Genomic DNA, 13,033 nt, shown 5'->3' with positions numbered 1-13,033 from the left:
AAATAATTACACTTAGCAAAGAAAATACATGTAGTAGAATAACCCAATATCACTAGTAACAATAGAAATTAAATTGTTAATCAAGTTAAGATACAACAGCAAGAGTGCTGAAGGATAACTTTAACTAACAAATATGGAATGTTATGTAGAAATAACATAAGAGATATTATGTCAATATTGTTAGACAGTTAGAAATAAAAACATGAGGTAAACTGCGTATCAGTAATATGACTAATTTCAGTTTACTGCAGCGAATATGTGTATATGTTACACAGCTAAACATATAATAATTTGGGACACACTGACAATCATAGTAAAACAAACTAGTAAAAAGCAAAATGGATAAACGAAATGGAATAGAATGTGGAAAGAGCTCGATGCATAGTGCTTAGATACATCCATGGTGAGGAGGTCCTCAGTGCATTTTTATTTCCAACTATGTAACAATATTAAGTTATACGTCTTATTGTGTTTCTACATAATATTCAATATTTATTAGTTAAAGTTATCTTTCAGGATTTTTGTTTTATATCTTAACTTGACTGTTAATTTAATTTCTATTGTTATTAGTCATATTGGGTTATTCTACCATATGTACTTCATTTGTTGAGTGCAATTCTTTACACTTTTAAATCTGCCATTTACGTAGTCGTTACAGCAGTTACAAATCCTCCATACATCCAAAGTGAGGAGATCCTCAAGACCCAGAACTTGTCTTAAAACAAGAGTACATAACATAGGAAACGAGATTTACTAATGTACCTTCTACACAAACCAACAAAAATGGTTCTGGTGGACATGGAATAATTCAGAACACTTTAAACTTTTTTCATTTAAAAAGTAGACTCTCGATAATCGGACACTCGATAATTTGAAACTTTCTATAATTTGAAATTTTTCCTGGTCCCTTGAAAAACTCAATAAATTAAAAAAAAAGTGTCTTGATCCCCCAGTAATCTGCAGTTGTAGTGGTGAGGGTATTTCGCCAACACTCTGTGACCTGAAGTGACTCTCTATTATTTGAAGTCCTCTACTTCTGTGATTCTGATTGAAGTCCCCCTGCTTGTGTGATTCCCAGTGCAGGCTTAGACCACCTGTCGTCTGTTTCTCCGATCTGATACCCATTCAGTTTGCAGTTTGTTTTCGTACCGTGTTGTAGTCAATCCGTGTTAATTGAAACTGTGAAACGCCATGAGGGTTAGATGAAAACACTATCTTTCAGTTAATGGAGAAAAGCTTGTTATTAAAGTTGTGACGAGTGTAATGTCACAAAACAGTTCGCTATTTTACCATCTACGTTGGTGACGACTGCGAAAAATAAAGAACCCCCGAAACTGTCTCAGGCACAGGAAGAAAAAGGTCACGTCATGGCGAAATTCCCGGTCTGCAGGAGTTGTTGCTCTAGTGGATAAATCAGTGTAAAGGACAAAAGATTCCCTTGGTTGATTTCATGTTGAAAGGAAGAGCCAAGTCTTTTGCTCAGTCTCTCGGGATTGAAGCATTTGTGGCAAGTGAGCGGTGGCTCTCAAATTTTAAAAGAAGTCATTTATTCACGTTAAAAAAATTTGCGAAGAAAGTACGAGCGTGGACAGTTCCCTTTGTATTGATTATACTGATGAACTCAAACAACTTTCGAATGGCTATGGCCCCCGCAACATATTCAACATAAATAAAATCAAGTTTTTTTCCCTATAAATGTCTTGTTTTTCGTACGCTAACATTGGAGGACAACTGAACAAGGACAGAGTAACTGTTCTTGAAGCCTGTAACATGGACAGCTCTAAGAAGTTGAAACCACTCATGGAAATCTGTAACACAGCGCTGTTTGAATGGAATAAAATTGCTTCCCACAACTTACCGCTCAAATAAGAAAATATGGATGGCGACCGAGTTGTTTAATGAATGACAGACCTCAGTTAATAGAGATGTGAAAAAGGAGAAACACAAAATTTTACTGTTTTTGACAGGCGCACTGTACATAACAAGCCACCACTACTCGATCGCGAAAAATGGATTTTTTTCTCCCAACCAGGACGAGATCAAGTTGTAATTATTGGATCAGGGAATTATACGAAATTTTAAAACTCTCTACCATAGAGAAATTGTTTCACTAGTGCTGGATAGCACTGAAAAAGGTGATGAAGCGAACATAGCAGCTTCAAGTGCTGCAACCATGACTGATAAGGCCTGGAAATATGCCAGAACTAACATTCATAACAACTGCTTCAGACATGGCGGGTATATAATGTAAAGGAAAAACGTGGAACAGCCATCAGAGTCACAAGAATAAATGAACTCAATCCCACCAGTCTGAGGCGGGAAAGTTCTACCCTGCTGTGGTGAGTTAACCTTTGGGGATTTCGTTCATGTTGACGATGCCTTCGGTGCTCATGGTCTTCGAACCGATGCTGAACTGTTGGCTTGTTAGGATGAGGAACAGGAAGATAACGAAGAACAACCGCTAAATCCAGTCACATTGAACGGGGCAAGGTGCTGGCTTCGTACCATACACTCATATGCCCCAGAGCAGAAGTGATTATTTCTACTCAGCTCTCATCACAATCGAAAATTCGCTAGACATCTGGACAATATCAGATGGATGTCATTTTCTCAAAGGAAAATCACCGACGACTTTTCAATATGACGTGTAACATTTTCATTAATATGTTTTTATATATACTGTATGTACGTATGTGTATATGTGCGTATTACTTTTCACACAATTAAAATAAATGAGTTACAATACAGCGTGGGGCAAATAAAAGTGGCCCGGACGAGTGGATATGATTCAACGTGAATTTGTGGCAGCATTAACGAGGAGGAAAAGACCTACAGTTCCTTCCAACCGGATTGAGCAACTGTCCATACAGTCGGCCGGACCTAGGAGCACATTTATACAATCTTCACCCCTGAAAGAGTTTTTGGCAGAGGTCAGTCTGGTCGCGGTTCCAGATTCCACCCAGGTCACCTGGTCTGTCAGTGCGCGATTACTTTGTGTGGGGAGTCCTCGTGTCTATGGTGTATCGCACGAACCCTCATAGTCTTCAAGAACTGCAGCAGAACATTTCGGATGAGACTACAGAAATTCCAGCAGGTCAGCTTCGATCCACCTTCAGCAAAGTGTTGACCAGGGCCCAAAAGTGCCAAGAGATGAATGGTGGTCACTTTCAACTTCTGCTGTAGGCAGGTTAGTACTGTATTTCCTTGCCTCTGCTGTGTTTCTTTGTGCCCTGGAACTTTGCTCTCTGGGCCACTTTTACTTGCCCTACCCTACGTATGTAATATGTATGTACTTCGAACTATCGGTAATTTGAACTTTTTCTCTGGTCTCCTACAATTTCAAATTATTGAGAGTCGACTGTAACAGCAAACATGTAACAAAACATGTAAATGAACAATTCACTGACGAGCATACGATAATTCTTAGCCTGTTGTAGTCACGCATCATCAAAAAGGAAAAAAAACAGTTAACTGCACTTATTTATACTGATCACATTATTGTGCTGAAAATTTACAGAAGTCAGAGTTAAAGCAATACATTTCTTGCTGCCACTGATAATGTATAGAAATCAGCCAGTTCTACCAAAAAATTCTTCAGTGGAGACGAAATAAATGGCCGCCAAAAATCCTTCTGGCTCTTGTTAAACTGAACTTTATTAGTATGAAAACAGTTTTTATGACTGCTGGCGAGTTATTGTAAATGTGTGTTCCTGAGTAATGGACACTATTCTGTACCAAAGTAATTTAAATCGTTGTGAAAATTATATTCATTTCTAGTATTGATTCCGTGAACTGAACTACTGCTTTGTAAAAGAGATATTATTTATGCTAAACTTCATTAAGGAGGAAATATATTGGTAAGCAGTAGTTCCCAGTTCGTTGAACAGCCATCTCCACAAAGTTCCTGAGTTCGATCCACAAACAATTCATATAGCACGTTCTAAACATTAAGAATTTTTGTTGACTTGGTGATGAGTTACCCTTAAAATTTATCCCGTACGACAAAATGGAATGAAAGTAAACGAAGTATTTTTACTTTTTTATCACCTTCCTGGCAACATCTCAATTTCAAATAAAGATTTGTTTAGCTGCTTCACCAGTTCCGTGATATGCTCCTCCAAGCTGAGTAGTAATCCCTAGCATTTAGTCCGCATCTCGTGGTCGTGCGGTAGCGTTGTCGCTTCCCACGCCCGGGTTCCCGGGTTCGATTCCCGGCGGGGTCAGGGATTTTCTCTGCCTCGTGATGGCTGGGTGTTGTGTGATGTCCTTAGGTTACTTAGGTTTAATTAGTTCTAAGTTCTAGGGGACTGATGACCATAGATGTTAAGTCCCATAGTGCTCAGAGCCATTTGAACCATTTTGAACCCTAGCATTTAACACTGCCGCTGCTGGTCATATTTTAGGCACATAGTGGGGGAACACATCCTACAAGTTCTGAACTATATATGGTGTGTTTTCTTCAAAATTTAATGACTAAAAGTTGTCTACAACCACTTTTTAATAATCGTGAAAAATCATTAAGTGATCTTTCTTAAACTACACTTGATTTGCTTTATATTGCATTGTTGTGTCATTTGCAAACGAAAAAATCTTGGTGTCTAGTGTTGTTACAGATGAAAGGCTATTTATATACACAAAAAGAGGTAAGGACCCTAAGACTGTACCTTTTGAGACAACACACGTAATTATTTCCCAGCTAGATGTTGTTTGATAGCTTTCATATTGACACACTTTTGTTTTCTACCAGAGAGATATGACTTGAACCATTTTGCATTATAATATTATAATTTGCTTAAAAAGATGTTGTGATTTATACAGTCAAGTGTCTTTGACAGATTAACAAACATATCAGTAGCATGTAATTTATTGTGTGATTAATTAAGAACTTGCTCGCTCTATGTGTAATAGCTTTCTGAATATTGGAACCCTTAAGAAATCCGAGACATTACTTTGACAATATATTATTTGTAGCCCAACCGTTGAGCAGCTGGTTATAGATTACCTTTTCTAAAATTTTTGAGAGTACTGACAAAAGTTTAATTGGACTGAAATTTAACGCTATTTCGTTCTCTCCTTTCTTATATATAGGCTTAACTTAGGGAATATATTCGCCCTCCACCAAAGACAGCAGCACTCCTGGGTTCCGTTAAAGACGATTTGGTGCTTTGGAAGCCTGGGGTTTACAAGATCCCCTGTGAGTGCGGCCGTTCGTACATCGGTCAGACGACACATACTGTCCAGGAGAGATGCACAGAGCACCGCAGGTACACCCGGCTCTTACATCCTAATAAATCTGCAGTGGCCGAGCACTGTATTGACACTGGGCACTCTATGGTGTACGATAACGTCGAAATTTTAGCCTCGACTTCATCCTTCTGGCACTCAGTAGTGAAGGAAGTAATTGAAATTCGCTTGGCGACGAATTCACTTAATAGAGATAGCGGCTTCAGCTGGGACAAATCTTGGAATCCTGCAATTTCTGTAATAAAATCACAAAGATGTGCGACGGTGCAGCTCGCAGTGATACATCGATATCACCCTGTGGATCGACTGCGCAGCCATAGATCTATTTCCATGCATGTGCCATACGTATTTGCCGCCGATTAACGTCTCTGACGCCTTGTGTATCTGTGGCCGCATGCGCATTGGTGCGGTCCGCGGCTTTAAAAGGATGGAGCAAGTGCTGGAGAGTCGCTTGGTACAACCAGTGGTTCCTCCGTATCAATCCCTCCAAGACCCAGGCGATCATCATAGGCCGCACCACCCGCTCCTTCCGCCTCCATGATTTCTACCTCACCATTTATGGCCGTCCTATCCACCTCACTCCTACCCTCAAATACCTTGGCCTCACACTCGACCGCCACTTCACCTGGACTCCCCATCTCCTTACCATCCAAAACAAAGCTCACAACCGTCTCCGCCTCCTGAAACTACTGTCCGGCTGGACGTGGGGTCTACATCCTTCCACCATCCTTCACACCTACAAATCCTTGATCCGCCCCATACTCTGTTATGGCAGCGTAGCTTGGATTTCTGCCCCTCCCCGGTTCTATAAAGCCCTCCAAATCCTCGAACGCCATGCGCTCCGCCTCGCCTACCGCATCCGCCTTCCGTCCCCCATACGCATCCTCTACGACCTCATCCCCTTCCCCCACCTTCTCCTTTTCCTTGAACACATCCACACATTATATATTTTCCGCTGCCTTGATCCCCCTCACCCCCTGGTGTGTCCCATCCTCTCCATTCCCAAACAGTTGCCGCGCCTTTGGCGTTGTGTCACACCCTCTCTCCATTTCCACACACTCCATCTCCTTTCCCAACGCAACTTCCACCGTCTACCCCTCCCAGATGATGAGCTTCACCCTGACATCTACCCTTCCTACCAACTCTAACCCCATCTTCCTGCCTCCTCCTCAGGGCTCCCTCTCCTCCCCTCCCTCCTCCTGAGCGGCTTCCCCCTCCTATTCCCCCTCCCTCTCTTTTGCCCCCTTGCAGTGTCTCTGCACTCCCTCCTGCCCTGTCTTGCCTCTTCATCTCCCGTCCCACATGTCTCCTTCCTCTTCATGTACCCGCTAACACCCCTACTCTCTTCATCCCGCCGCTTCCCCTGCTGCCCCTTGCTCTCCCCTCCTTTTCCATCCTCTCTGACCTTTCCCTCAGCAGGTCCCACCTGGCAGTTCTTCGTTGCGTGTGCTACAAGTGAGTTTTAAGTGTGTTCTTCTGGAGTGTTTTTAATACTGTGGCCGACTTTTAACCTGTGCATGTCCGTTCAGTGTCTTCTCTGTGTTTTACGAATCGTCGACTATGTTTTTTTAACTTTCTGGTGACTTTCTTAACTGTCCCCCATTAATGTCTCCATGTCAGTGTATTTTGCCTCCATTTTCTCCCCTCCTCTGTTTTATGTTCTCTTTTTTTATCGCCTTATGTGTGTAACATTTTATTCTCATTTTAGTTGTCATGCCACTCGGCTGAAGAGCGGCGGATTGTGCCGCTGACAGCTGTCCCCTGCCCATATGGGGCAGGGGAATGAAATCACAATAAAGAAAGAAAAATCTGGAGAGTCAGTCACCTCGGCTCACTCTGAAGATGGCTGGACGGTATTCAGCCAAAATATTAGAAGAAGAAGTCAAATTTATGCGGCTGCACGCCCGAAATTTTATGGATCGGTATTTGCGCCGCGAAAATGTGAAGATGCACATTTGAGAAATATTTCATTGATGAATGACTGGTTACACAGGAGTATTAATATGGTACTTAACTCAGAACAACATTATTAATTAAACTTTGTTTCTGTTTTATCATAACCATATGATTTTTTTATTTAAAAATTTTACGATGGTATAGTGAAGATCATAGTAACAGGTAGTCTGAGGTATTCCACGGCAGCATCCACTGGACATGAAAACCTCATCTTTTCAGTAACAATTATGAAATGCTTGCCCAAAAAATTTTGCAGCTCTGCACATATCAGTTACCAATGAGTAATGAACTTTTTATGTTATCCGCCGCTCTTCATTTCTGGCCCTACCATTCGCCTTGACTATGTCCCATATCGTCATTATTTTGTCACCTGATGTGACTATATTTTTCTCATAATGCAATTTCTTCTATGCCTGTGTTGCTATCGTCACTATTTTGCAGTACGTCTTGTAATGAGCCATAGCATTAACATCAGAGCTGTTTCTGTCTGGTAGTTAGCTTTACTTTTACTTTTTTGTAAAATACATTTATTCCTTGAGTAACCTGCGTCTTATTTCTAGACATCGCTCTAATCTGTACCAGTTTTGTGGGGAAAAAGCTTCCAAATAAGATAAGTACTTTATTAGTAAAAGTGTTGTACTTTTCAGTCATGCAGTTAGCACTGTATTATCACTCCAGTTTATGCCTTTGAGCAGTTACCTAAAATAATCAATTCCTGGCTTACTGACTACCCTATTTAACTCAAATTTAGTAGATTTAGTATCCTGACCACTGTTAACATTTAACAAAAAGAACTGCGTGATTGGAGACTCTATTGACTACAGTTTCTGTAATGCAACTTTGTTCATTAGACTTGTCTGTAAATATAGATATTTTTTGATCAATTCACTATCCTATTTGGGATATTTATGGTAGTAATTAAATTGAACGATAATGTTACTAATTGCAATAAATTCATAATAGAAGAGATTTTAAGGAAATTTACATCAGAGTAAGCAGCAATCACTATTTATTTTTCCTTTTACTATTAAATAGGTCAATAGTGCTTCTAAGTGATTTATGAATAGATTAAAATTATTAAAATTACCTGAAAGTACCTGTTTTCACTTACTATTATAAAGGATTTATTATGATATTCTGTCACACATGCTTCCATAGCTGCTTTAAGCAAATTTGATGGATATCTTTGTTTCTAAGTTTATGGCAATTACTGTTGATACGTAACTCCTCCTCTTCCCATTTCTGATCTACAGAAATAAAATGCTGACCTATGCCCTGTTAACATTTAACACATATGTGCCAGTCGTCACTTATGTTCAGAGAGGCAGATTATGTCAACTGGGTCTGTTGTGTGTAATTCATGAATACAGAAGCCACAAGCTAGAATTATGTTGTCGAATTTCGTTATGAAACCGAAAGTTTTGTCAATCCTAGTCTCTGTTAAACTTTGTTTCTTCCTGTCATCTCTATTTTAGACAATGTGCTGCTCTAACAGCGGTATTTTATCTCTCATGACAGTGCCTCTTCCCCCCTCCCCCTCTCCCGAGTTTTCTGCTGTGAGCCCACCCAGTTAGCCTTTCTTTTCAAGTGCCGGCCGTGGTGGCCGAGCGGTTCTAGGCGCTACAGTCTGGAACCGCGCGACCGCTACGGTCGCAGGTTTGAATCCTGCCTCGGGCATGGATGTGTGTGATGTCCTTAGGTTAGGTTTAAGTAGTTCTAAGTTCTGGGGGACTGATGACCTTAGAAGTTAAGTCTCATAGTGCTCAGAGCCATTTGAACCTGTTCAAGTGAAGGGCAAGCCTAGTATAATTCACTCTACTGACAGAATCCACAGGATCACGGCATTATGTGACCCTTCATACGACAAAATCAACCTTTCCAACTCTAAATTAACTGCCCTGCCCCTGACAGAAGTGTTCAAATGAAGTCAGTCATGACGCCTCAGAACAGATACAAACTTAACATTGGTATGTCTCGATGTCGATGCATTCTTTACCAGGTCACATTCTATTTTGTACCCAGTATCTGTCAATACTACTCCTGGCCACACACTATAACCATTGAGTCTTCCTTCACGAAATATTTACATGGTTATGCTAATTCCTCTGTCACCTGATGCAGACCAGCATTGTATTTTTTTAAAAATGGTAACCTGGTACTCTGATGCTATTTCAGACGCAAAAGCTGGTCTGTACCTCTAGCTTCCTTCTATTACCTCTCATACTTTCCACGTATCACTACCCATCTTCCTCCTTAACATGTCTAAATCTTTCCTAATCATATCTGCATACACTACAAAAACCACTGAAGAGTCTCATTGACTTCTCCAGTTCCCAAACTACTACACTCACCTCAATGGAAAAAACTATAACATCCATCATACAGCAGTCCAGAACTAACAATTCTATAGCAAGTCAGGCACTTTCCACCCATGGTTGAATAATAATTTAGTGAGAATAGGTCCAGTAAATTATCGATAAACAAGAAAACACATTTACAAAACTTTGACTTATGTGCAACTGTATGTAAACAAACTACGAGTGCAAAGCTATTGATCCAAATAATTTAAAATTTCCACTGGCTTCTGCAAATACAATTAAAATGAAATAATGAGCCGCTCGGGATTAGCCGAGCGGTCAAGGGTGCTGCAGTCATAGACTGTGGGGCTGGTCCCAGCGGAGGTTCGAGTCCTCCATCGGGGATGGGTGTGTGTGTTTGTCCTTAGAATAATTTAGGTTAAGTAGAGTGTAAGCTGAGGGACTGATGACCTTAGCAATTAAGTCCCATAGGATTTCACACACATTTAAATATTTCTGAAATAATGAAGGAATACGAGCAACTTAAATTGCGGGATAGAAATTAAAAATTAAAGGAGCTTCTCTACATTTTCTGGGGCTCAACGTGAACAAAAATACAACAACTCGCTATTTTTTTGGAGTAATATGTATAGAAAATGAGATATTTATGCTTTAAACACATATTAATACACCTATTTACACAGTAGTCTGTAACATGTAATAAAATAGTGAAGGTTAGAAAAGGGCAATTTGATAATTTAATACTAGATGAATACTGTCTGCCTGATGTTTAGCGGTCTCCTGGGCTTCCAACGGATTCAGTTTTCGCCTTTAGTTTTCCAAGTGGAGGACACTGGGATGTGTATGGTAGCTGTGAAATACTTAAAGAAATCTTCAGGCGCGTATATAATTTTGTTTCAGTTGTTAGAAACTGAGGCATATGCGATCCAAACTGATGAAATTGTCTAAGGATTTCTTTGTTTCTTTCATATTTTTTGCAATCCTTCCTCTTCTCAAATTGTCGTTGTACCTTCTCACATTCTATGTAAGGCTAATTACTGTTGGATGGATAGTTTTTGGTTATGTAAGCTACAATATGTCATTTCCATGATGCCAGTAGCCTCCACCATAGAACTAAGGTTTTTATTTTTTGAACTGGTACCTTGTGAGCAGTGTAGTCTCTTCTGGTGAATTTCTCTTCACCATACACGGATAATCTTGAACTTACTCGTACATTGCCAGAGAGATCTCGTAGGTTCCTCAGTCGCCACATAAGTGGTGATAATCAGTGACACGAGAGAGGCCCTCCCTCTAAAAAAGTACTGTTATTATACACATAAGCGCTAAAGAAACTGGTATAGGCATGCGTACTCGAATACAGAGATATGTAAACAGGCAGAATACGGCGGTGCGACCGGCAACGCCTATATAGGACAACAGCTGTCTGGCGCAGTTGTTAGATCGGTTACTGGTGCTACAGTGGCTGGTTATCAAGATTTAAATGAGTTTGAACGTGGTGTTATAGTCGGCGCACGCGCGACGGAACACAGCATCTCCGAGGTAGCGACGAAGTGGGGATTTTCCCGTACGACCATTTCACGAGTGTACTGTGAATATCAGGAATTTGGTAAAACATTAAAGCTCCGACATCGGTGCAGCCGGAAAAAGATCCTGAAAGAACGGGACCATTGACGACTAAAGAGAATCGTTCAACGTGACAGAAGTGCACCCCTTCCGCAAATTGCTGCAGATTTCAATGTCGGGCCATCAACAAGTGTCAGCGTGCGAACCATTCAACGAAACATCATCGATATGGGCTTTCGAAGCCGAAGGCCCATTCGTGTACTCTTGATGACTGCTCGACACAAAGCTTTACGCCTCGCCAGGGCCCGTCAACACCGACATTGAACTGTTAACGACTGGAACTACACGACACAAAGTTTTACGTCTCATCTGGGTCCGTTGACACCGACATTGGACGGCTGACGATTGGACACATGTTGCCTGGTCGGACGAGTCTCGTTTCAAATTGCATCTAGCAGATTGACATGTATGGGTATGGAAACAACCTCATGAATCCATGAAACCTGCATGTCAGCAGGGAACTGTTAGAGCTGGTGGAGGCTCTGTAATGGTGTGGGGCGAGTGCAGTTGGAGTGGTATGGGACTTCTGATACGTCTAGATACGTCTCAGACAGGTGACACGTGCGTAAGCGTCCTGTCTGATCAACTGCGTCCATCCATGTCTATTGTGCATTCCGACGGACTTTGAGAATTCCAGCGGGACAATGCGACACCCCAAACATTCAGAATTTCTGCAGAGCGACTCCGGGAACACTCTTCTGAGTTAAAACACTTTCGCTGATCACCAAACTCCCCAGACATTAACATTATTGAGCATATCTGGGATGCCTTGCAAAGTGATGTTCAGAAGAGATCTCCACCCCCTCGTATTCCTACGGATTTATGGACAGTCCTGCAGGATTTATGGTGTCAATTCCTTCCAGAACAACTTCAGACATCAGTCGAGTCCAAGCCACTTCTGCCTGCTCGTGGGGCCCCTACAAGATATTAGGCAGATGCGCCAGTTTCTTTGGCTCTTCAGTGTAATGTTGTTATTATTGTGAAACGACTTGGAAATTACAACGAAATGTTTGCACAACACCGATAATTATTGTTTCTATGCCTTTCAGAAGCCACGGAACGAGGTGACGCAGTGGTTATCACATTGGAATAACATTAGGGAGGGCGACGTTTCAAAACGCCGTCCGGCCATACAGATTTAGGTCTTCCGTGACTTCCCGAAATCCGTCCACGCAACTTCCGGAATGGTTCCTTTGCGAGGACACGCCCTATTTCCTTCGCCATCCTTCTTCGAGCTCCGTCTCTGATGACCTCGTTGTCGATGGGACGTTAAACTCTTTCCTCCCCGGAGTTTAAGATCAAAATAGAACCCTTATTTTTTGATCAAAGACGATATGTTTCTTAGAACAGAAAATCGTATTCTGTAATTGAACTTGCGACCCTTTTGACACCAAGTCTCTCCTCCACTCCCTTTCCTCTTAGGGTGTATTCAACTGCAAAAACATTTTTGGACCATAGTGAAATCCAGAATATTTCGCATGATAGTCAGGTAATATTACCTCTTTCAGATATCGCCGATGTAATCTGCTAAATGGCGTTCTTGCATTTCATTCTCGCCTATACTGTATAGGACACACCTTCTGGATGTAGCTTCCACCGACCAATTGTTGTGTTCATGCCGTCTCTTACGGGACTTAATCCAGTAATGGTACGGGTTACTATTCCTATCTTGTGTGGCACGTACTATTGAAGCACTTTACTATTAAACTACAAGTTTGTGTTAGAGATTCCGGGCGTCGAGCCGGATGTTTTCCGGCATAGCATTATACATTACTTCGTTATATATTCGCAACTGTATAAATGTGGGAGGGTAAACATTAAATCACACAGTTTACTTCGTGTTTACAAAATCAAGATCAGTTAGGCATAAGTTTCTGGTTGTGCTGTTTGGA

General features: G+C 41.2%; 1 protein-coding gene across 3 annotated transcripts in view; it reads left to right on the top strand.

Annotated features, from left to right (window-relative positions):
- Window positions 1-13,033, top strand: part of LOC126251967 (uncharacterized) — a 241,164-nt gene that overhangs the window by 58,690 nt on the left and 169,441 nt on the right. The window lies entirely within an intron of this gene.

The sequence above is a fragment of the Schistocerca nitens genome, chromosome 4 (genome assembly GCF_023898315.1).
Source record: "Schistocerca nitens isolate TAMUIC-IGC-003100 chromosome 4, iqSchNite1.1, whole genome shotgun sequence".
In the NCBI taxonomy this organism is placed as follows: Eukaryota; Metazoa; Arthropoda; class Insecta; order Orthoptera; family Acrididae; genus Schistocerca; species Schistocerca nitens.
Note: the sequence above shows the minus strand (reverse complement) of the source record. Positions and strands in the feature narration are given on the sequence as shown.